Consider the following 25436-nt stretch of genomic DNA (forward strand, 5'->3'; position numbering starts at 1 on the left):
TGAAGACAATGGAAGAATCCTTAACGTGAAAAGTGAGAATACATTCCAGCCGAATTCAAGTAGATCTTTCTTACTTTGTAAAAATGATGGACTCCTAAAAATGAAGCATGAAGAAGATAATGGCACTTCGACATCATCGATATCGAATTCATATGATAATCTGGGTGAAGAGGATGTCTTCTACAGTGATTGTTACAGTGACTCTGAGGCTGTTGACAAAAGCATAGACTGTGATGAAGCACCTAAAGCTGACAAGATTGAAGAATGTTATGGTGACCTGAGACCGAAACGATGGAAACGACGTGTTATAATAAATAAATCTGGTAACGCTTATTATGATCACTGGGACGTTTGTGCTATTTAAAGTATTTATAATAAACAAGCAAGTGAGATTGTGGTAGAAGAGATTGATTACACATCGTGGAAAGATCCAAACTTATTGGTTGACCGGCTAAGACTTCTACATGGCTCGCTTTGTGCAGGAAACTATTCGTGCATAAAAGAAATATCCTTCATACTCGAAGAACTGAGGAAAGCTGGCTACATACAATAATGACTTATTTTACTTCTATTTGTATAATGTTAAGAAATAAATTAAATATTAAAAGTAAAAATTTAATGTTTTTATTTCTTGCATTCTGATTTCTAACTAAGACTTAGTTCTCGTAACTTGTGTTTCCAAATGTGCTGCCTGTTTGATGGTGCTTCCAAAATGTGCTTCCTTTTTGTTGATGGTGCTTCCAAATGTGCTGCCTTTATTGATTGTGCTTCCAAAATGTGCTGTCTTTACGTTGATGGTGCTTTCAAAATGTGCTTCCTTTTTGTTGATGGTGTTTCCAAATGTGCTTCCTTTTTGTTGATGGTGCTTCCAAATGTGCTGCCTTTATTGATTGTGCTTCCAAAATGTGCTGCCTTTACGTTGATGGTGCTTCCAAAATGTGCTTCCATTTTGTTGATGGTGTTTCCAAATGTGCTGCCTTTTTTGATTGTGCTGCCTTTTCGTTGATGGTGCTTCCTTTTTGTTGATTTCGCGTAGTAAAATATGTAGTGACTGAATATTTACTAGTTCAAAACCTCTTGGTGTTACTAAAATATATTTCAAGGTCACTTGGTCCTTTAGTATGTATAAAAATTTCATGATGGTCTAAATGACTGTTATTATCTAAAGACGAAGAAGGTCCTGCGGTCCTGAAATGACTTGCCTATACGTCTGATATTGTCATGACTCGGTCTCATGGTCCATAGACAATTGGCCTGTATGTGTGGCTTTGTACATGAACGATTTATAGGTTATTCAGATTATCGAAAAATTATACTTTCATATAAGGCATAGCGGTTCTGTATTTAATTCGTTGGTCAGGTTTATTGTCTTGAGTTGTTTTTCGTAGAGTGAATGATTAATAAATACCACGAAAGGTAATGGAAAATAAAATATTAAATATATTTAATATTTAGTTACACCTGTCTCTGGTCAAGCAGTGCGTTCATTACATCTGGAACTATTAAGCAAAGTATAATGTTATTTATATCAATTTTCTCTTTATTATGTATTTCAGAGTATATTATACTCTTTGTAACTTGGATGTCCAGGTCCGATCTCAAGACACAATGCTAGCATGCTTAGGGCTTGGATGGTTGATCACCGTGTTGGGATGTTGGAGGTCGCCAGCAAGGCGGGGGACAACAACGGAAGCAACGGTACATGTGACTGGACTGGAGGGTTGTCCTAGCGGAATAAATTAAGGTCAACACCCTAGACACAGCAGTCAACACATAGTCGTGTGGGTATAGAGCTGCTGCTACAAATTCAAGCAAATGCTGTTCGTTCCAACTGCAAAGTACGCGGAAGTAACGCCCGGATTCCGCCGTGTGCACTACGTCACCGAGGATGGTTACTTCCAACTAGAGGTCTGCAACTTCGGTCATCACTGCACTAGTGATTGTGACGAGGAGACTCCGGACATCATCGAGACATCCTGCAACAAGGTAGATTGTGTCGTCTATTATCTAAGACCTGACAGTACATTATCGGCTTAGTCTCGTCTCGAACACCATGATGAAATGTGTAAACCTCCAAGGCTTCTCTAGTCAGTATGGATTTATTATCAAGGAACTTAGCATTGCAGATGAAGAAGGAAATGTAATTACACACTATGTGTGGTAATTATTATTAGCCGAATTGATAATTTAATAAAACACGTAAAAATTAACTTTAAGGTTTTTTTTTTCTAATGTGTCAACAAATCAATGATAGGATGGATTTGTATGTAGAACTAGAAGTATACCACATCTATTGAAGAACACTGCATGGTATATAATGAAAGACTCTTGGGCTCAAGAAACTATACTATAGGTGAAAAGGATGATGCGGTTCCTAAGATTAAATGAAAGGAACTTTGTTGATTTTTTTTTTCTGTATACTACGCTGATTTAATTGTGCTTGAGATGATGGGTTGAAGGATTAAATAATAAAACTGGACACACAGGCTTTTAAAGAAAACGAGAATGGAACTAACCATGTTTTCAAAACAATAGAGAATAATGTGAAGCTCACAAGATCATAGATTGTGGTAAATCTCTGACAACTGAAATGCGGAAACGATATCATAAAATGAGTGATATTGATGCAGCTCATGATAATATTGATGACAGCTACGATGATGATGATGATAACTTTGCGTCTGTGATAGTGACACGGATGCGTGGATTTTAAGACTAATAATAACAAATATGTAAAGAAGATGGAAGCCGTAGCACATGAGACCAATTGTTCATTGAGAGACAATCCAAATGATTGAAGAATAGACTAAAACTTCTACTTGGTTCGTGAAATGCTGAAAATTTATACGTCCTCAAAGAAACATGAACTAAGAAATTCGAGGTTTATATATTAAAACCTACTTTTTTTGATCTGATGTGTAATAATGGGAATAAATACACAATTTCATATGAGTTTTATTAAATATATTTCTTACATATGTACTTTCAAGCTCTTGACGTCTACAGTATACATAAAGTATATAAAATATTTACGTACCTGGTTCTTCGTTTACCATGTATATTTTGCATTTTAAAATATGAATTTATTAAAGAAAAATGACTGAAATGTTGTGTGTGTTAGAAACCATAAGTCCGTCTATAACTGGTGTGATTTATAATACTGAGAAATTTTGAGGATAGTATGACTAATAGGATGTTAATATGATGATGTGACATTGGCTTGCTACTTCGCTTGAATGAAATTTAAATGTTAACTTTGTGATGGAATCTGCAAGTGCGTGCATTGCGTGTTCACTACTTCTTGAATAGGTTTCTCAACACGACATAGTCTTTGTAAAGTAGATCGTGGCACGGAAAAAGTTTTTGTGGCTTTTTTCAAACCCATTTTCTTTTCTTTAACTGCTGATGTGGCTTTCGACATGTCTTCTTTATTCCACGCCTGTCTTTTACCCTTTTTAGGGGGTACCAGGAGTTTTCGGGGCATCTGCAACATAAAACGTAACATAACGTTGTAGTGGTTGTAATATGGGCCCCTAAGATTATGGGGCCCATATAACCAGCACTGCAAGGGGCCCATATATCCACCATAGCTATCTTGGAAAATAAAATTTTGCTACGAGTTTATTTACCAATGTTATGACAATACGTGATGTGATACAGAATTCTTAGAACATACTAAACACACACCTTACCATGTATTTACCGAATACAACAAAGAAGCTACGATAGCAATGATGTCAACACTTACCTTTCAAAGTTTTGCTCAGGAACAAAAATTTCACAGTCTCACGCAACATCAACCATGGCAGGTACTACACTGGCGCGCTCGCCAGTGCTGTTTGGCTTCATGCTTTAGTAGTTCCAGCATTCACAGCTAGAATTCGTGGCCTGTATGTCTAGATACAGTGGGGGCCCAAATAACAACCCCTGGCCCAAATATCCACCTTTGCCTCTACTTAAATATAATTTTTTTTTAAATATTTCTTAAGCGAGAGTTAGGTTATCTCATGCAAAGGTACTTGTTGTAAGTAGTTCTGCTTTTCAACAACAGATGACACCACATATTGCTTGCAGGTAAGTATTATTTCTTTTTTTCATGCGGGATGCAGGATTCTCACTAACGATCGCAATAGAGGGATGGCATCGCTAGACTCCAAGGAGAAGGTAGTTTGTTCTTCCAGTTAGTTTTTCTCAGGGTATATATTATTATTTGACTGAATAATGATTTTTTTTAAATTCCACCTAATAAAAATAAAATAGAAGCACTCAGAGAAAACCATCAGGGATGATGTCGTTTATAAACATCATAAATTACCAATTTTTTTTAAAAAGTCCAAATTCAATCCTACTTAAGCAAAGAGTTCACAAGCGGGCTTGTGAACTCTTTGCTTAAGCAACATGAGGGTTCTAGTACAAGCCCGCTTGTGAACTCTTTGCTTAAGCAACATGAGAGTTCTAGCACAAGCCCGCTTGTGAACTCTTTGCTTAAGCAACATGAGAGTTCTAGCACAAGCCCGCTTGTGAACTCTTTGCTTAAGCAACATGAGATTTCAAGCACAAGCCCGCTTGTGAACTCTTTGCTTAAGCAACATGAGAGTTCTAGCACAAGCCCGCTTGTGAACTCTTTGCTTAAGCAACTTGAGAGTTCTAGCACAAGCCCGCTTGTGAACTCTTTGCTTAAGTAGGATTGAATTTGGACTTTTTAAAAAAAAATTGGTAATTTATGATGTTTATAAACGACATCATCCCTGATGGTTTTCTCTGAGTGCTTCTATTTTATTTTTATTAGGTGGAATTTAAAAAAAATCATTATTCAGTCAAATAATAATATATACCCTGAGAAACACTAACTGGAAGAACAAACTACCTTCTCCTTGGAGTCTAGCGATGCCATCCCTCTATTGCGATCGTTAGTGAGAATCCTGCATCCCGCATGAAAAAAAGAAATATATTTACCTGCAAGCAATATGTGGTGTCATCTGTTGTTGAAAAGGAAAACTACTTAAAACAAGTACCTTTGCATGAGATAACTTAACTCTCGCTTAAGAAATATTTAAAAAAATTATATTTAAGTAATGGTTCCAATTGGAAAACTGTCTGTTTGTATCTAACATTAGTCACAGTAACTAATATGAATCCTAATTCGGTGTCTGGTGCTGTATCGAAAGGACACAGGTGTAAGTTTTGCAGCAAAGAATTTATCTTGAGAAAGAATGGGAGACAACACCAGAAGAATGACTGTGTTAAAAATCCACTACGCAATATGATAATTTGCGTTCGATGTAGCAAGTCGTTTACGCGGAGAGAGAGCTTAAAAAGACATGACTGAACTTGTAACGTTAAGCCTGCGTACAAGCCAGAGGACAACGATGGATCTACTAGACTAAGGAATAGTGATCTGTATTACGATAATAATTTTCCTTGTCTTGAGAGAGGTTATGTTCGTGGCTCTTCCGATCTCGACGAAGAACTTAAATTGAAGGATGATGATGATTTATGGAAGAATGAAGACAATGGAAGAATCCTTAACGTGAAAAGTGAGAATACATTCCAGCCGAATTCAAGTAGATCTTTCTTACTTTGTAAAAATGATGGACTCCTAAAAATGAAGCATGAAGAAGATAATGGCACTTCGACATCATCGATATCGAATTCATATGATAATCTGGGTGAAGAGGATGTCTTCTACAGTGATTGTTACAGTGACTCTGAGGCTGTTGACAAAAGCATAGACTGTGATGAAGCACCTAAAGCTGACAAGATTGAAGAATGTTATGGTGACCTGAGACCGAAACGATGGAAACGACGTGTTATAATAAATAAATCTGGTAACGCTTATTATGATCACTGGGACGTTTGTGCTATTTAAAGTATTTATAATAAACAAGCAAGTGAGATTGTGGTAGAAGAGATTGATTACACATCGTGGAAAGATCCAAACTTATTGGTTGACCGGCTAAGACTTCTACATGGCTCGCTTTGTGCAGGAAACTATTCGTGCATAAAAGAAATATCCTTCATACTCGAAGAACTGAGGAAAGCTGGCTACATACAATAATGACTTATTTTACTTCTATTTGTATAATGTTAAGAAATAAATTAAATATTAAAAGTAAAAATTTAATGTTTTTATTTCTTGCATTCTGATTTCTAACTAAGACTTAGTTCTCGTAACTTGTGTTTCCAAATGTGCTGCCTGTTTGATGGTGCTTCCAAAATGTGCTTCCTTTTTGTTGATGGTGCTTCCAAATGTGCTGCCTTTATTGATTGTGCTTCCAAAATGTGCTGTCTTTACGTTGATGGTGCTTTCAAAATGTGCTTCCTTTTTGTTGATGGTGTTTCCAAATGTGCTTCCTTTTTGTTGATGGTGCTTCCAAATGTGCTGCCTTTATTGATTGTGCTTCCAAAATGTGCTGCCTTTACGTTGATGGTGCTTCCAAAATGTGCTTCCATTTTGTTGATGGTGTTTCCAAATGTGCTGCCTTTTTTGATTGTGCTGCCTTTTCGTTGATGGTGCTTCCTTTTTGTTGATTTCGCGTAGTAAAATATGTAGTGACTGAATATTTACTAGTTCAAAACCTCTTGGTGTTACTAAAATATATTTCAAGGTCACTTGGTCCTTTAGTATGTATAAAAATTTCATGATGGTCTAAATGACTGTTATTATCTAAAGACGAAGAAGGTCCTGCGGTCCTGAAATGACTTGCCTATACGTCTGATATTGTCATGACTCGGTCTCATGGTCCATAGACAATTGGCCTGTATGTGTGGCTTTGTACATGAACGATTTATAGGTTATTCAGATTATCGAAAAATTATACTTTCATATAAGGCATAGCGGTTCTGTATTTAATTCGTTGGTCAGGTTTATTGTCTTGAGTTGTTTTTCGTAGAGTGAATGATTAATAAATACCACGAAAGGTAATGGAAAATAAAATATTAAATATATTTAATATTTAGTTACACCTGTCTCTGGTCAAGCAGTGCGTTCATTACATCTGGAACTATTAAGCAAAGTATAATGTTATTTATATCAATTTTCTCTTTATTATGTATTTCAGAGTATATTATACTCTTTGTAACTTGGATGTCCAGGTCCGATCTCAAGACACAATGCTAGCATGCTTAGGGCTTGGATGGTTGATCACCGTGTTGGGATGTTGGAGGTCGCCAGCAAGGCGGGGGACAACAACGGAAGCAACGGTACATGTGACTGGACTGGAGGGTTGTCCTAGCGGAATAAATTAAGGTCAACACCCTAGACACAGCAGTCAACACATAGTCGTGTGGGTATAGAGCTGCTGCTACAAATTCAAGCAAATGCTGTTCGTTCCAACTGCAAAGTACGCGGAAGTAACGCCCGGATTCCGCCGTGTGCACTACGTCACCGAGGATGGTTACTTCCAACTAGAGGTCTGCAACTTCGGTCATCACTGCACTAGTGATTGTGACGAGGAGACTCCGGACATCATCGAGACATCCTGCAACAAGGTAGATTGTGTCGTCTATTATCTAAGACCTGACAGTACATTACCGGCTTAGTCTCGTCTCGAACACCATGATGAAATGTGTAAACCTCCAAGGCTTCTCTAGTCAGTATGGATTTATTATCAAGGAACTTAGCATTGCAGATGAAGAAGGAAATGTAATTACACACTATGTGTGGTAATTATTATTAGCCGAATTGATAATTTAATAAAACACGTAAAAATTAACTTTAAGGTTTTTTTTTTTCTAATGTGTCAACAAATCAATGATAGGATGGATTTGTATGTAGAACTAGAAGTATACCACATCTATTGAAGAACACTGCATGGTATATAATGAAAGACTCTTGGGCTCAAGAAACTATACTATAGGTGAAAAGGATGATGCGGTTCCTAAGATTAAATGAAAGGAACTTTGTTGATTTTTTTTTTCTGTATACTACGCTGATTTAATTGTGCTTGAGATGATGGGTTGAAGGATTAAATAATAAAACTGGACACACAGGCTTTTAAAGAAAACGAGAATGGAACTAACCATGTTTTCAAAACAATAGAGAATAATGTGAAGCTCACAAGATCATAGATTGTGGTAAATCTCTGACAACTGAAATGCGGAAACGATATCATAAAATGAGTGATATTGATGCAGCTCATGATAATATTGATGACAGCTACGATGATGATGATGATAACTTTGCGTCTGTGATAGTGACACGGATGCGTGGATTTTAAGACTAATAATAACAAATATGTAAAGAAGATGGAAGCCGTAGCACATGAGACCAATTGTTCATTGAGAGACAATCCAAATGATTGAAGAATAGACTAAAACTTCTACTTGGTTCGTGAAATGCTGAAAATTTATACGTCCTCAAAGAAACATGAACTAAGAAATTCGAGGTTTATATATTAAAACCTACTTTTTTTGATCTGATGTGTAATAATGGGAATAAATACACAATTTCATATGAGTTTTATTAAATATATTTCTTACATATGTACTTTCAAGCTCTTGACGTCTACAGTATACATAAAGTATATAAAATATTTACGTACCTGGTTCTTCGTTTACCATGTATATTTTGCATTTTAAAATATGAATTTATTAAAGAAAAATGACTGAAATGTTGTGTGTGTTAGAAACCATAAGTCCGTCTATAACTGGTGTGATTTATAATACTGAGAAATTTTGAGGATAGTATGACTAATAGGATGTTAATATGATGATGTGACATTGGCTTGCTACTTCGCTTGAATGAAATTTAAATGTTAACTTTGTGATGGAATCTGCAAGTGCGTGCATTGCGTGTCCATTTCATATGTCGAATTTGCTTCCAAATGTGCTGCCTTTTTCGTTGAGTGGGCTTCTATTTTTAATGTAGTTTTGACTCGAGTATTATTGTCATTAGCGTATTATTCCATACGGTGCATGTATATAAGCGAGTCCTATACAGCAGGTCGCTCAGTTTGTTACTGATGTTATCGGTGTAAGGATCACCTAGTTTGTTTCTTCTGGTGCATTCATCATGTAATTACCTGTTCTTGCGAACTCGATGGCATCTTTACCGACTTTAACGACGAACTCGATGGAGGTTGTACCATCGTCTACGGGAACCTTGACGACAGCTACGACGGAGAAGGAGCAGATTCCGTTGACAACCACGGCGACAACACTGGAGGAGACTTCATCAGGCTCGATACCACCAGCAGAAGAGACTTTAATGCCGGTAGTGTTGGCTGTGCAGGAAAACTCGACGAACTTCGTTTCAGCCTCAATGGAGACTTCAATGGATGCCGAATCGACAACAACTAACGAACATCGGTGCTGTTACTGTGACAAGATTTTCTCAAACAGCAGCAATGCTCGACGGCATGAGAAGAGAGAATGTGCCAAAAACCTATATCGTAAAATGATTGTTTGTGAGAAATGTCATAAGCAGTTTGCCAGAAAAGATAATATGAAAACGCACATGAAGACATGCAAAGGTCCTGCTGTTCGGCAGAAAGTAAAGGTTTCGGTGCAACAGTGATGCATCGATGTTCATAAGAGTATGCCTGGAGATGTCGCAACTGCGGCAACGTCAGTATCTGGATCGGGTCTGAAAGGCTCGTCTTCATCAGCAAGGTATCCTTGCAGCTACTGCGATATGTCGTTCACTTTTTCTCATGTAGCACGAAGACATGAGAGGAGTAAATGCAAGAAGAATCCATCTCGCATGAAGTTCCGCTGTGATGAGAGTCATGAATGGTTTACACGTATTGATAGTTTGCGACGGCATGTGAAAAAATGCAACGGTAAAGTCCGTGTGTCTACTGAAGAACTACCTGTAGAAATTTAGACTCCTCGCTTTAGAATGGAGACTCGTAAGCGTACAAGCAAGAAAACCAATGTGCAGCAACCGATTGCTATAACGTCTGGACATGAAAATAAACCTAATACTGTGTTCGGTTCATTACAAGTGAATGATAATGGGTTCTACTTGGCGCAGTCTGCATTTCGTGGAAAATTGAAAGATTACTATTATCTAAAATACGTTAGGTGAGTCAAAAGACATTTGTAATTTTCTTGATGATATCAGAGAGGACATAATCAATCAGCTTACTGATGATGTAGCAACAAACGTCCATCAAAATATAACTTGTGGTTGGACTGTATATATGGAAAGCCGTATCCATTCGAAGACGAAGTGAGGAAGTGTGCATTCAAGACATCGGTTGCAGTAATTTACAGTTCTGACGATGTGAAGCAAACTGTTAAAAACGATATCCAGAAACTCTGTCAAGAAGAGGAGGACTATGTCTGTAAAGGTTCTGGTTGGTCTCTGTCTAGTATAAACCGATTGGAGCTAAGAATTAGTCATTTCACGCCTATGTAGGGCTTTCGTAAGTGATCCTGTAGTAAAATATAGATTTTGTAATAAAATTTATTTTGTGAAAGAATTTGTGATGTTTTATTTACGAACCTATCACTATTATGTTAAATTGTTGTTATATTTATTTTTTCTTCAGCATCCAGAATCGTACCAAGGACCTAAGTCGATCTAATTAATCATTTTATTGGTTGCAAAATTTATTTAATGAGTTTTGAACTTTTTCCTGAATTTCTAGCATTGAAATTACGAATTTCTAGCATTGAAATTACGAATTTCCAAGATGGCGTACATGATGGCTTATAAGATGATGGTAGTAGAGGATTTTAAGCCTCTTTAAGAATTTTGAACATGGTTTATTGAAGTTATTTTTTTACATAAAATTAAACATTATTGCATCGATCGAGTATCGAACCAAGGACAGGAACTGATCGAATCAATATGTAAATTAATGAGTAATTTATTTAATTAATTATGGATTTTTTCCCGAATTTCTAGCTAAATAATTACACGATTCCAAGATGGCTGCCATAACGAAACATGCAACATTAATAGGATCCAATATGGCGGTCATAATTTAAAGTGTAACGATAACATCGTACTCAACCGAGATGGTGGGCATAACGAAACAAGCAACAATTAAATATAATCCAATATGGCGACCATAACGATATGTTCAACAGTGGTTTTAAATAATAATTTATTTAATTTTTATTATTTTATTCGATTAGTTATTTTTTTAATGATTTTTAATTTTTTTCCCGTTTTTCTAACATAAAAATTATTGATTTTCAAGATGGCGGACATGACGGTTAGGTTAGGTTAGGTTAGGTTAGGTTAGCATAGATTAGCATATGGATTAGGTTAGGTTAGGTTAGCATAGATTAGCATATGGATTAGGTTAGTTAGGTTAGGTTAGCATAGATTAGCATATGGATTAGGTTAGGTTAGGTTAGGTTAGCATAGATTAGCATATGGATTAGGTTAGGTTAGGTTAGGTTAGCATAGATTAGCATATGGATTAGGTTAGGTTAGGTTAGGTTATGTTAGCATAGATTAGCATATGGATTAGGTTAGGTTAGGTTAGGTTAGCATATGGATTAGCATACGGATTAGATGACGTCATCAGGTTGGTAACATCGAGGGTCGCAAGGCTAAAGGTCAGGGTCGAATTTCAATGTCAGGGTCAAATTTCAAGGTCAAGGTCAAATTTCAAGGTCAAGGTATAATTTCAAGGTCAAGGTCAATGTTCAAGGTCATAGTTAAAGGTCAAGGTCGAATTTCAAGGTCAAGGTCAATGTTCAAGTTCGGCTCCTGGATCCTGCGCCTGTCCCAGAACTGGTATTTTCCTACTACTATAATTATATTTTTTACCTTAATCAAGCTCTCTCATAATTTGTAGTCCAATATATGGTAAATCAATAGCTTCAACTTCAGATGAATTTACATTTCCAAACAAATTTCTCACAATGTCTGCTATATTTTCCGCCATCATTGTTTTACAACAAATAGCGTTTTCTTCGTGTATTAAAAGTTACCGACTCTTTTTGCCCTCAGGTCAACTTGCTCCCAACTCTTTCAACTCCCTAGGAGCAAGAGATACCTCGAGTCAAACAAACCTAATTATCACCAAAGTCTAAAAACAAAAATCGATAAAGCCAATACCTCAAAGATATTTACCTTTAAAATAACTCATCCTTAAAAAAATTAAGTTTCCTTAAAAATTTAAATTCAAGCTTCTGGGACTATGCTTTATTAATAACTTAACCCTTGACCATGAACCAGGTGCCAACTTGTATTTCACCATTTTAATTTCGAGAATACTCTACCATCTTGGATTGTAATATCACTGATACCATCTTCATTTCTAAAAATTTCCAACTTTGAGTTTTGTGCCATTTCGAATAATGACATTATTTCTGCCATTTTGAAATCTGTAAATAATATCCAAAACAATCCTATCAATGTCGAAATCCAAAAAAAAAAAAATTCAATTATAATCTTAAATGTTAATAATAACACAGTTACATTTAGTTATTGGTCCTAACCTAATGGGGTAATTCGATTAAACTTTAAGAAATGTCCTTCTCCAATGATGGCTACTAACAGGCTGACTGACCACCACTAAAGCCAAGGAATATTTTTCAAGCCAACCAGTATGACATTTTGGTGGTTATCTTCGGTCCATCATTTAGGTTTTGTTTGCCAGTGTTCACTTATTTTTTACTTGCTAGTGTGCAGTAGAATTAATCACCAGATCATCAGATACTGTAGTATCTGCCATTTTGTTGGTCATCTGGGCTGCCATATTGAAAATCTGAATTAATTAAGCCAAAAAAAATTGAAAAAATCTCAAAACCATAAAAATTATCTATTAAATTAGGCAGGCAATTAGGCAGTTAATTAGGCAGGCAATTAGGCAGTTAATTAGGCAGGCAATCAGGCAGTTAATTAGGAAGGCAATTAGGCAGGCAATTAGACAGGCAATTTGGCAGGCAATTAGGCAGGCAATTAGGCAGGAATTAGGCAGTAAATTAGGCAGTTTATTAGGAAGGCAAATAGGAAGGCAATTAGGCAGGCAATTAGTCAGGCAATTTAAAAGGCAATTAGGCAGGCAATTAGGAAGGCAGGCAACTAGGCAGGCAACTAGGCAGGCAATTAGACAGGCAAGCAATTAGACAGGCAATTAGGCAGATAATTAGGCTGGCAACTAGGCAGTTAATTAGGAAGGCAATTAGGCAGGCAATTAGGCAGGCAATTTGTCAGGCAATTAGGCAGGCAATTAGGCAGGCAAACAAGGCAGTTAATTAGGCAGTTATTAGGCAGGCAATAAGGCATGCAATTAGGCATGCAATTAGGCAGGCAATTAGGCAGTTAATTAGGCAGTTAATTAGGGAGGCAACTAGGCAGGCAATAAAGGCATGCCATTAGGCAGGAAATTAGGCAGTTAATTAGGCAGGCAAAAAGGCAGTTTATTAGGCAGGCAATTAGGCAATTATTTAGGCAAGCAATTTGGCAGGCAATTAGGCAGGCAATTGGGCATGCAATTAGGCAGGCAAAAAAACAGTTAACTAGGCAGGCAATTAGGCAGGCAATAAGGCAGGCTATTAGGCAGGCAATTAGGCATGCAATTAGGCAGGCAATTAGGCAGGCAATTAGGCATTTAATTAGGCAGAAAATTAGGCAGGCATTTAGGCAGTTAATTAGGCAGGCATTTGGCAGGCAATTGGACAGGTAGGCAATTAGGCAGGCAATTAGGCAGGCAGTTAATTAGGCAGGCAGACAATTAAGCAGTTAATTAGACAGGCAGGCAATTAGGCAGGCAATTAGGCAGGCAGGCAATTAGAAACGGTAGGCAATTAGGCAGGCAATTAGGCAGGCAATTAGGCAGTAATTTAGGCAGGCAATTAGGCAGTTAACTAGGCATGCAATTAGACAGGCAATAAGGCAGGCAATTAGGCAGGCAATGAGACAGTTAATTAGGCAGGCAATTAGGCAGTTAATTAGGCAGTCAATTAGGCAGGCAATTATGCAGGCAATAAGGCAGGCAATTAGGCAGGCAATAAGGCATCTAATTAGGCAGGCAAATAGGCAGGTAGGAAATTAGGCAGGTAGACAATTAGGCAGGCAATTAGGCAGGTAATTAGGCAGGCAATTAGGCAGTTAATTAAACAGGCAGTAGGTCAGTTAATTCGGCAGGTAATTGGGCAGGCAATTAGACAAACTGGCAATTAGGCAGGCAATTAGGCAGCCAATTAGGCAGTTAATTAGGCAGACAATAAGGCAGGCCATAAGGCAGGAAATTAGGCAATTAATAAGGCAGGCAATTAGGTAGTTAATTAGCCCTTAAATTAGGCAGGCAATTAGGCAGGCAATTAGGCAGTTAATTAGGCAGGCAATTAGGCAGTTAATTAAGAAGGCAATTAGGCAGGCAATTAGACAGGTAATTTGGCAGACAATTAGGCAGGCAATTAGGCAGTAATTAGGCAGTAAATTAGGCAGTTTATTAGGAAGGCAAATAGGAAGGCAATTAGGCAGGCAATTAGTCAGGCAATTTAGAAGGCAATTGAGCAGGCAATTAGGAAGGCAGGCAACTAGGCAGGTAATTAGACAGGCAATTAAGCAGGCAAGCAATTAGACAGGCAAAAAGGAAGGCAATTAGGCAGGCAATTAGGCAGTTAATTAGGCTGGCAACTAGTAAGTTAATTAGGAAGGCAATTAGGTAGGCAATTAGGCAGGCAATTAGTCAGGCAATTAGTCAGGCAATTAGGCAGGCAATTAGGCAGGCAAACAAGGCAGTTAATTAGGCAGTTATTTAGCAGGCAATAAGGCATGAAATTAGGCATGCAATTAGGCAGGCAATTAGGCAGTTAATTAGGCAGTTAATTAGGGAGGCAACTAGGCAGGCAATAAGGCATGCTATTAGGCAGGCAATTAGGCAGTTAATTAGGCAGGCAAAAAGGCAGTTAATTAGGCAGGCAATTAGGCAGGCAATAAAACAGGCTATGCGGCAGGAAATTAGGCATGCAATTAGGAATGCAATTAGGCAGGTAATTAGGCATTTAATTAGGCAGGCAATTAGGCAGGCATTTAGGCAGATAATTAGGCAGGCAATTAGGCAGGCAATTAGACAGGTAGGCAATTAGGCAGGCAGTTAATTAGGCAGGCAGACAATTAAGCAGTTAATTAGGCAGGCAGGCAATTAGGCAGGCAATTAGGCAGGCAAACAATAAGGCAGGTAGGAAATTAGGCAGGCAATTAGGCAGGCAATTAGGCAGTTAATTAGGCAGGCAATTAGGCAGTTAACTAGGCATGCAATTAGAAAGGCAATAAGGCAGGCAATTAGGTCGGCAATGAGGCAGTTAATTAGGCAGGCAATTAGGCAGTCAATTAGGCAGGCAATTATGCTGGCAATTAGGCAGACAATTAGGCAGGCAATAAGGCATCTAATTAGGCAGGCAATTAGGCAGGTAGGCAATAGGCAGGCAATTAGACAGGTAATTAGGTAGGAAATTAGGCAGTTAATTAAACAAGCAATTATCAGTTAAATCAGCAGGTAATTAGGCAGGAAATTAGACATACAGGCAATTTGACAGGCAATTAGGCAGACAATAAGAAAGGCCATTAGGCAGGAAATTAGGCAATTAATAAGGCAAGCAATTAAGTAGTTAATTAGCCCTTAAATTAGCAGGCAATTAGGCAGGCAATTAGGCTGTTATAAGGCAGGCAATTAGGCACTTAATTAGGCTAGCAATTAGGCAGGCAATTAGACAGGCAATAAGCAGGCTATTAGGCAGTTAATTAGGCAGGCAATTATGCAGTTAATTAGGCAGGCAATTAGACAGGCAATTAGGAAGGTAATTAGGCTGTTAATAAAGCAGGCAATTAGACAGTTAATTAGGCAGGCAATTAGGCAGTTAATAAGGCAGGCAATTAGGCAGGCAATTAGACAGGCAATAGGCAGGCTATTAGGAAGTTAATGAGGCAGGCAATTAGGCAGTTAATTAGGTAGGTAATTAGGCTGTTAATTAGGCAGGCAATTATGCAGTTAATTAGGCAGGCAATTAGACAGGCAATTAGGCAGTTAATTAGAAAGCCAATTAGGCAGGCAATTAGGCAGGCAATTAGACAGGCAATTAGGCAGATAATTATGCAGGCAATTAGACAGGCAGACAATAAGGGAGGTAAATAGACAGGAAATTAGGCAGTTAATTAGAAAGCCAATTCGGCAGGCAATTCGGCAGGCATTTGAGCAGTTAATTAGGCAAGCAATTAGGCAGGAAATTAGGCAGTTAATTAGGCAGGCAATTAGGCAGATAATTATGCAGGCAATTAGACAGGCAGACAATAAAGCAGGTAAATAGACAGGCAATTAGGTAAGCAAATAGGCATTTAATCAGGCAGGCATTTAGGCAGTCAATTAGGCAGTTAATTAGGCAGGCAATTAAACAGGCAATAAGGCAGGTTATTAGGCAGTTAATTAGGCAGGCAATTAGGCAGTTAATTAGGCAGGCAATTAGACAGGCAATAAGGTAGGTAATCAGCCTGTTAATTAAGCAGGCAATTAAACAGGCAATTAGGCAGGCTATTAGGCAGTTATTTAGTTAGGCAATTATGCAGTTAATTAGGCAGGCAATTATGCAGTTAATTAGGCAGGCAATTAGACAGGCAATTAGAAAGGTAATTAGGCTGTTTATTTGGCAGGCAATTAGACAGTTAATTAGGCAGGCAATTAGGCTGTTAATTAGGCTCTCAATTAGACAGTTAATTAGGCAGGCAGTTAGGCAGGCAATTAGACAGGCAATAGGAAGGCTATTAGGCAGGCAATAGGACAGGCTATAGGAAGGCTATTAGGCAGTTAATTAGGCAGGCAATAAGGCAGTTAATTAGGCTGGCAATCAGGCAGTTAATTAGGCAGACAATTAGGCAGGCAATTAAGCCGGCAATTAGGCAGGCAATTAAGCAGTTAAATAGGCAGGCAATTAGGCAGTAAATTAGGCAGGCAATTAGGTAGTTTATTAGGCAGGCAATAAGACAGTTATTTACGCAGGCAATTAGGCATTTAATAAGGCTGGCAATTAGACAGTTAATAAGGCAGGCAATTAGGCAGGCAATTAGACAGGCAATAGGCAGGCTATTAGGCAGTTAATTAGGTAGGTAATTAGGCTGTTAATTAGGCAGGCAATTATGCAGTTAATTAGGCAGGCTATTAGACAGGCAATTAGGTAGGTAATTAGGCTGTTAATTAAGCAAACATTTAGGCAGTTAATTAGGCAGGCAATTAGACAGGCAGACAATTAAGCAGGCAAATATACAGGCAATTAGACAGGCAATATGCAGGCTATTAGGTAGTTAATTAGGCAGGCAATTAGGCAGTTACTTAGGCAGGCAATTAGACAGGCAATTAGGAAGGTAATAAGGCTGTCAGTTAAGCAAGCAATTAGACAGTTAATTAGGCAGGCAATTAGGCAGTTAATAAGGCAGGCAATTAGGCAGGCAATTCGGCAGTTAATTAAGCAGGCAATCAGGCAGTTAATTAGGCAGGCAATTAGGCAGTTAATTTGGGAAGGTAATTAGGCAGTTAATTAGGCAGGCAATTATGCAGTTAATTAGGCTGGCAATTAGGCAGTTAATAAGGCTGGCAATTAGACAGTTAATTAGGCAGGCAATTAGACAGGCAATTAGGCAGGCAATTAGGCAGGCAGTTAGACATGCAATAGGCAGGCTATTAGGCAGACAATAAGGCAGGCAAATAGACAGGCAATTAGGTAAGCAATTAGGCAGTTAATCAGGCAGGCATTTCGGCAGGCAATTAGGCAGGTAATTTGGCTGTTAACTAAGCAGGCAATTAGAGAGTTCATTTGGCATGCAATTAAGCAGTTAAGAAGGTTGGCAATTAGACAGTTAATTAGGCAGGCAATTAGGCAGGCAATTCGGCAGGCAATTCGGCAGGCATTTGAGCAGTTAATTAGGCAGGCAATTAGGCAGGAAATTAGGCAGTTAATTAGGCAGGCAATTAGGCAGTTATTAATGAAGGCAATTAGACAGGCAGACAATTAGGCAGGCAATATGGTAAGCAATTATGCAGTTAATCAAGCAGGCATTTCGGCAGGCAATTAGGCAGGCAATTAGGCAGTTAATTAGGCTGGCAATTAGGCAGGCTATTAGGCAGTTAATTAGGCAGGCAATTAGGCAGTTAGTTAGGCAGGCAATTAGGCAGGTTATTAGGCAGGCAATTAGACAGGCAATTAGGCAGGCAATTCGGCAGGCAATTCGGCAGGCATTTGAGCAGTTTATTAGGCAGGCAATTAGGCAGCAAAATTAGGCAGTTTATTAGGCAGGCAATTAGGCAGTTATTTATGAAGGCAATTAGACAGGCAGAGAATTAGGCAGGCAAATAGACAGGCAATTAGGTAAGCAATAAGGCAGTTAATCAGGCAGGCATTTCGCAGGCAATCAGACAGGCAATTAGGTATGTAATTAGGCTGTTAATTAAGCAGGCAATTAGACAGTTAATTAGGCAGGCAATTAGGCAGTTAATTAGGCTGGCAATTAGACAGTTAATTAGGCAGGCAATAAGGCAGGCAGGCTATTAGGAAGACAATTAGGCAGGCAAATAGACAGGCAATTAGGTAAGCAATTAGGCAGTTAATCAGGCAGACATTTCGGCAGGCAATTAGGCAGGTAATTAGGCAGTTAATTAGGCAGGCAATTAGGCAGGCTATTAGGCAGTAAATTAGATGGCAATTAGGCAGTTAATTAGGCAGGCAATTAGACAGGCAAATAGGTAGGTAATTAGGCTGTTAATTAAGCAGGCAATTAGACAGTTAATTAGGTAGTTAATTAGGCTGTTAATTAGGCAGGCAATTGTGCAGTTAATTAGGCAGGCAATTAGGAAGGCAATTAGGCAGGCAATTAGGCAGGCTAGTAGGCAGTTTATTAGGCAGGCAATTAGGCAGTTAATTAGGCAGGCAATTAGACAGTTCATTAGGCAGGCAATTAGGCAGTTAATTAGGCTGGCAATTAGACAGTTAATTAGGCAGGCAATTAGAAAGGCAATTAGGCAGGCAGTTCGGCAGGCAATTCGGCAGGCATTTGAGCAGTTAATTAGGCAGGCAATTAGGCAGGAAATTAGGCAGTTAATTAGGCAGGCAATTAGGCAGTTATTAATGAAGGCAATTAGACAGGCAGACAATTAGGCAGGCAAATAGACAGGCAATTAGGTTATCAATTATGCAGTTAATCAAGCAGGCATTTCGGCAGGCAATTAGGCAGGCAAATAGGCAGTTAATTAGGCTGGCAATTAGGCAGGCAATTAGACAGGCAATAGGCAGGCTATTAGCAAATAATTATGCAGGCAATTAGGCAGTTAATTAGTCAGGCAATAATGCAGTTAATTAGGCAGACAATTAGACAGGCAATAAGAAAGGTAATTATGCTGTTAATTAAGCAGGCAATTAGACAGTTAATTAGGCAGAAAATTAGAAAGGCAATTTGGAAGTTAATTAGGCAGGCAATCAAACAATTAATTAGGCAGGCAATTAGGAAGTTAATTAGGCAGGCAATTAGGGAGTTAATTAGGCTGGCAATTAGACAGTTAATTAGGCAGGCAATTATGCAGTTAATTAGGCAGGCAATTAGACAGTTAATTAGGCAGGCAATTAGGCAGTTAATTAGGCTGGCAATTAGACAGTTAATTAGGCAGGCAATTATGCAGTTAATTAGGCAGTGAATTAGACAGGCAATTAGGAAGGTAATTAGGCTGTTAATTAATCAGGCAATTAGACAGTTAATTAGGCAGGCAATTAGGCAGTTAATTAGGCAGGCAATTAGGCAGTTAATTAGGCAGGCTATTATGCAGTTAATAAGGCAGGCAATTAGACAGGCAATTAGGAAAGTTATTAGGCTGTTAATTAAGCAGGCAATTAGAATGTTTATAAGGCAGGCAATTAGGCAGATAATAAGGCAGGCAATTAGATAGGTAATTAGGCAGGCTATTAGGCAGTTAATTAGGCAGGCAATTAGGTAGTTAATAAGGTAGGTAATTAGGCTGTTAAATAGGCAGGCAATTTTGCAGTTAATTAGGCAGGCAATTAGACAGGCAATTAGGTAGGTAATAAGGCTGTTAATTAAGCAGGCAATTCGACAGTTAATAAGGCAGGCAATTAGCCAGTTAATTAGGCTGGCAATTAGACAGTTAATAAGGCAGGCAATTAGGCTGGCAATTAGACAGGCAATAGGCAGGCTTATAGGCATTTAATTAGTTAGTTAATTAGGCTGTTAATTAGGAAGGCAATTATGCAGTTAATTAGGCAGGCAATTAACAGGCAATTAGGTCGGTAATTAGGCTGTTAATTAAGCAGGCAATTAGACAGTTAATTAGGCAGGCAAATATGCAGTTAATTAGGGCGGCAATAAGACAGTTAATTAAGCAGGCAATTAGGCAGGCAATTAGACAGGCAATTAGGTAGGATATTTTCGGCAGACAATTCGGCAGGCATTTGAGCAGTTAATTAGGCAGGAAATTAGGCAGGAAATTAGTTAGTTAATTAGGCAGGCAAATAGGCAGTTAATTATGCAGGCAATTAAACAGGCAGAAAATTAGGCAGGCAAATAGACAGGCTATTAGGTAAGCAATTAGGCAGTTAATTAGGCAGGCAATTCGGCAGGCAATTAGGCAGGCAATTAGGCAGTTATTTAGGCAGGCAATTAAACAGGCAATTAGGTAGGCTATTAGGCAGTTAATTAGGCAGGCAATTAGGCAGTTAATTAGGGAAGCAATTAGACAGGCAATTAGGTAGGTAATTAGGCTTGTAATTAAGCAGGCAATTAGACAGTTAATTAGGTAGGTAATTAGGCTGTTAATTAGGCAGGCAATTATGCAGTTAATTAGGCAGTTAATTAGGCAGGCAATTAGGCAGTTAATAAGGCAGGCAAAAAAACAGTTAACTAGGCAGGCAATTAGGTAGGTAATAAGGCTGTTAATTAAGCAGGCAATTAGACAGTTAATTAGGCAGGCAATTAGGCAGTTAATTAGGCTGGCAATTAAATAGTTAATTAGGCAGGCAATTAGGCAAGCAATTAGACAGGCAATAGGCAGGCTATAAGGCAGTTAATTAGGTAGGTAATTATGCTGTTAATTAGGCAGGCAATTATGCAGTTAATTAGGCAGGCAACTAGTCAGGCAATTAGGTAGGTAATTTGGCTGTTAATTAAGCAGGAAATTAGACAGTTCATTAGGCATGCAATTAGGCAGTTAATAAGGCTGGCAATTAGACAGTTAATTAGGAAGGCAATTAGAACGGCAATTAGGCAGGCAATTCGGCAGGCAATTCGGCAGGCATTTGAGCAGTAAATCAGGCAGGCAATTAGGCCGTTTATTAGGCAGGCAATTAGAAAGGCAATTAGGTATGTAATAAGGCTGTTAATTAAGCAGGCAATTACACAGTTAATATAGCAGGCAATTAAGCAGTTAAATAGGCAAGCAATTAGGCTGTTAATTAAGCAGTCAATTATACAGTTAATAAGGCAGGCAATTAAGCAGTTAAATAGGCAATCAATTAGGCTGTTAATTAAGCAGGCAATTAGACAGTTAATTAGGCAGGCAATTAGGCAGTTAATTAGGCTGGCAATAAGACAGTTAATTAGGCAGGCAATTAGGCAGGCAATTAGACAGGCAATAGGCAGGCTTATAGGCATTTAATTAGGTAGGTAATTAGGATGTTAATTAGGAAGGCAATTATGCAGTTAATTAGGCAGGCAATTATACAGGCAATTAGGTAGGTAATTAGGCTGTTAATTAAGCAGGCAATTAGACAGTTAATAAGGCAGGCAATTAAGCAGTTAATTAGGCAGGCAATTAGGCAGTTAATTAGGCAGGCAATTATGCAGTTAATTAGGCAGGCAATTAGACAGGCAATTAGGAATGTAATTAGGCTCTTAATTAATCAGGCAATTACACAGTTAATAAGGCAGGCAATTAGGCAGTTTATAAGGCAGGCAATTAGACAGGCAATAGGCAGGCTATTAGGCAGTTAATTAGGCAGGCAATTAGGCAGTCAATTAGGTAGGTAATAAGGCTGTTAATTAGGCAGGCAATTATGCAGTTAATTAGGCAGGCAATTAGACAGGCAATTAGGTAGGTAATTAGGCTGTTAATTAAACAAATAATTAGACAGTTAATTAGGCATGCAATTAGGCAGTTAATAAGGCAGGCAATTAGGCAGGCAGGCAGTCAATTAGGCAGGCAGAAAAATAGGCAGTCAATTAGGCAGGCCATTAGGCAGGCAATAAGGCAGGCAATTAGTCAGGCAATCAGGCAGGCAATTAGTCAGGCAATTAGGCAGTTTATTAGAAAGCCAATTAGGCAGGCAATTGGGTAGGCAATTAGACAGGCAATTAGGCAAACAATTCGGCAGGCAATTAGGCAGGCATTTGAGCAGTTAATTAGGCAGGCAATTAGGCAGTTAATTAGGTAGGCAATTATGCAGTTAATTAGGCAGGCAATTAGACAGGCATTTAGGAAGGTAATTAGGCTGTTAATTAAGCAGGCAATATAACAGTTAATTAGGCAGGCAATTAGGCAGGCAATAAGGCAGGCAATTAGGAAGGCAATTCGGTAGTTAATTAGGCAGGCAATAAGGCAGTTAATTAGGCAGGCAATTAGGCAGTTAATTAGGTAGGTAATTAAGCTGTTAATTAGGCAAACAATTATGCAGCTAATTTGACAGGCAATTAGAAAGGCAATTAGGTAGGTAATTAGGCTGTTAATTAAGCAGGCAATTAGACAGGTACTTAGGCAGGAATTAGGCAGGTAATTAGTCTGGCAATTAGACAGTAAATTAGGCAGGCAATTAGGCAGGCAATTAGACAGGCAATAGGCAGGCTATTAGGCAGTTAAATAGGCAGGCAATTAGGCAGTTAATTAGGCAGGCAATTTTGCAGTTAATTAGGCAGGCAATTAGACAAGCAATTAGGAAAGTAATTAGGCTGTTATTTAATCAGGCAATTAGACAGTTAATTAGGCAGGCAAATAGGCAGTTAATAAGGCAAGCAATTAGACAGGCAAAAGGCAGGCTATTAGGTAGTTAATTAGCTAGGCAATTAGGCTGTTAATTAGGCCGGCAATTATGCAGTTAATTAGGCAGGGAATTAGACAGGCAATTAGGTAGGTATTTAGGCTGTTAAGCAGGCAATTAGAAAGTTAATTAGGCATGCAATTAGGCAGTTAATAAGGCAGGCAATTAGGCAGGCAGAAAAATAGGCAGTCAATTAGGCAGGCCATTAGGCAGGCAATTATGCAGGCAATTAGTCAGGCAATCAGGCAGGCAATTAGTCAAGCAATTAGGCAGTTAATTAGAAAGCAAATTAGGCAGGCAATTAGGCAGGCAATAGGACAGGCAATTAGGCAGGCAATTCGGCAGGCATTTGAGCAGTTAATTAGGCAGGCAATTAGGCAGGAAATTGGGCAGTTAATTAGGCAGGCAATTAGGCAGTTAATTAGGCAGGCAATTAGCCAGTTAATTAGGCTGGTAATTAGACAGTTAATAAGGTAGGCAATTAGGCAGGCAATTAGACAGGCAATAGGCAGGCTTATAGGCATTTAATTAGTTAGGTAATTAGAGTGTTAATTAGGAAGGCAATTATGCAGTTAATTAGGCAGGCAATTAACAGGCAATTAGGTCGGTAATTATACTGTTATTAAGCAGGCAATTAGACAGTTAATTAGGCAGGCAAATATGCAGTTAATTAGGGCGGCAATTAGACAGTTAATTAAGCAGGCAATTAGGCAGGCAATTAGGTAGGCAATTCGGCAGGCAATTCGGCAGGCATTTGAGCAGTTAATTAGGCAGGAAATTAGGCAGGAAATTAGGCAGTTAATTAGGCAGGCAAATAGGCAGTTAATTATGCAGGCAATTAAACAGGCAGAAAATTAGGCAGGCAAATAGACAGGCTATTAGGTAAGCAATTAGGCAGTTAATTAGGCAGGCAATTCGGCAGGCTATTAGGCAGGCAATTAGGCAGTTAATTAGGCAGGCTATTAGGCAGTTAATTAGGCAGGCAATTAGGCAGTTAATAAGGTAGGAAATTAGGCTGTTAAATAGGCAGGCAATTTTGCAGTTAATTAGGCAGGCAATTAGACAGGCAATTAGGTAGGTAATTAGGCTGTTAATTAAGCAGGCAATTAGACAGTTAATAAGGCAGGCAATTAAGCAGTTAATTAGGCAGGCAATTAGGCAGTTAATTAGGCAGGCAATTATGCAGTTAATTAGGCAGGCAATTAGACAGGCAATTAGGAATGTAATTAGGCTGTTAATTAAGCAGGCAATTAGACAGTTAATTAGGCAGGCAATTATGCAGTTAATTAGGGCGGCAATTAGACAGTTAATTCAGCAGGCAATTAGGCAGGCAATTAGACAGGCAATTAGGTAGGCAATTCGGCAGGCAATTCGGCAGGCATTTGAGCAGTTAATTAGGCAGGAAATTAGGCAGGAAATTAGGCAGTTAATTAGGCAGGCAAATAGGCAGTTAATTATGCAGGCAATTAAACAGGCAGAAAATTAGGCAGGCAAATAGACAGGCTATTAGGTAAGCAATTAGGCAGTTAATTATGCAGTTAATTAGGCAGGCAATTAGGCAGGCAAATAGGCAGGAAATTAGGCAGGCTATTAGGCAGTTAATTAAGCAAGCAATAAGGCAGTTAATTAGGCAGGCAATTAGACAGGCAATTAGGTAGGTAATTAGGCTGTTAATTAAGCATGCAATTAGAGAGTTAATTAGGAAGGTAATTAGGCTGTTAATTAAGCAGGAAATTAGACAGTTAATTAGGCAGGCAATTAGGCAGTTAATAAGGCAGGCAATTAGACAGGTAATAGGCAGGCTATTAGGCAGTTAATTAGGCAGGCAATTAGACAGGCAATTAGGTAGGTAATTTGGCTGTTAATTAAGCAGGCAATTAGACAGTCAAATAGGCATGCAATTATGCAGTTAATTAGGCTGGCAATTAGACAGTTAATTAGGCAGGCAATTAGGCAGGCAATAAGACAGGCAATAGGCAGGCTATTAGGCAGTTAATTAGGTAGGTATTTAGGCTGTTAATTAGGAAGGCAATTATGCAGTTAATTATGCAGGCAATTAGACAGGCAATTAGACAGGCAATTAGGTAGGTAATTAGGCTGTTAATTAAGCAGGCAATTAGACAGTTAATACGGCAGGCAATTAGGCAGTTAATTAGGGTGGCAATTAGACAGTTAATTAGGCAGGCAATTAGGCAGGCAATTAGGACAGGCAATTAGGCAGGCAATTCGGCAGGCAATTTGGCAGGCATTTGAGCAGTTAATTAGACAGGCAATTAGGCAGGAAATTAGGCAGTTAATTAGGCAGGAAATTAGGCAGGAAATTAAGCAGTTAATAATGCAGGCAATTAGACAGGCAGACAATTAAGCAGGCAAATTAACAGGCAATTAGGTACGCAAGTAGGCAGTTAATCAGGCAGGCAATTCGGTAGTTAGTTAGGCAGGTTATTAGGCAGTTAATTAGGCAGGAATTAAACAGGCAATTAGGCAGGCTATTAGGCAGT

The sequence above is a fragment of the Bacillus rossius genome, chromosome 5 (assembly GCF_032445375.1).
Source record: "Bacillus rossius redtenbacheri isolate Brsri chromosome 5, Brsri_v3, whole genome shotgun sequence".
Taxonomy (NCBI): domain Eukaryota; kingdom Metazoa; phylum Arthropoda; class Insecta; order Phasmatodea; family Bacillidae; genus Bacillus; species Bacillus rossius.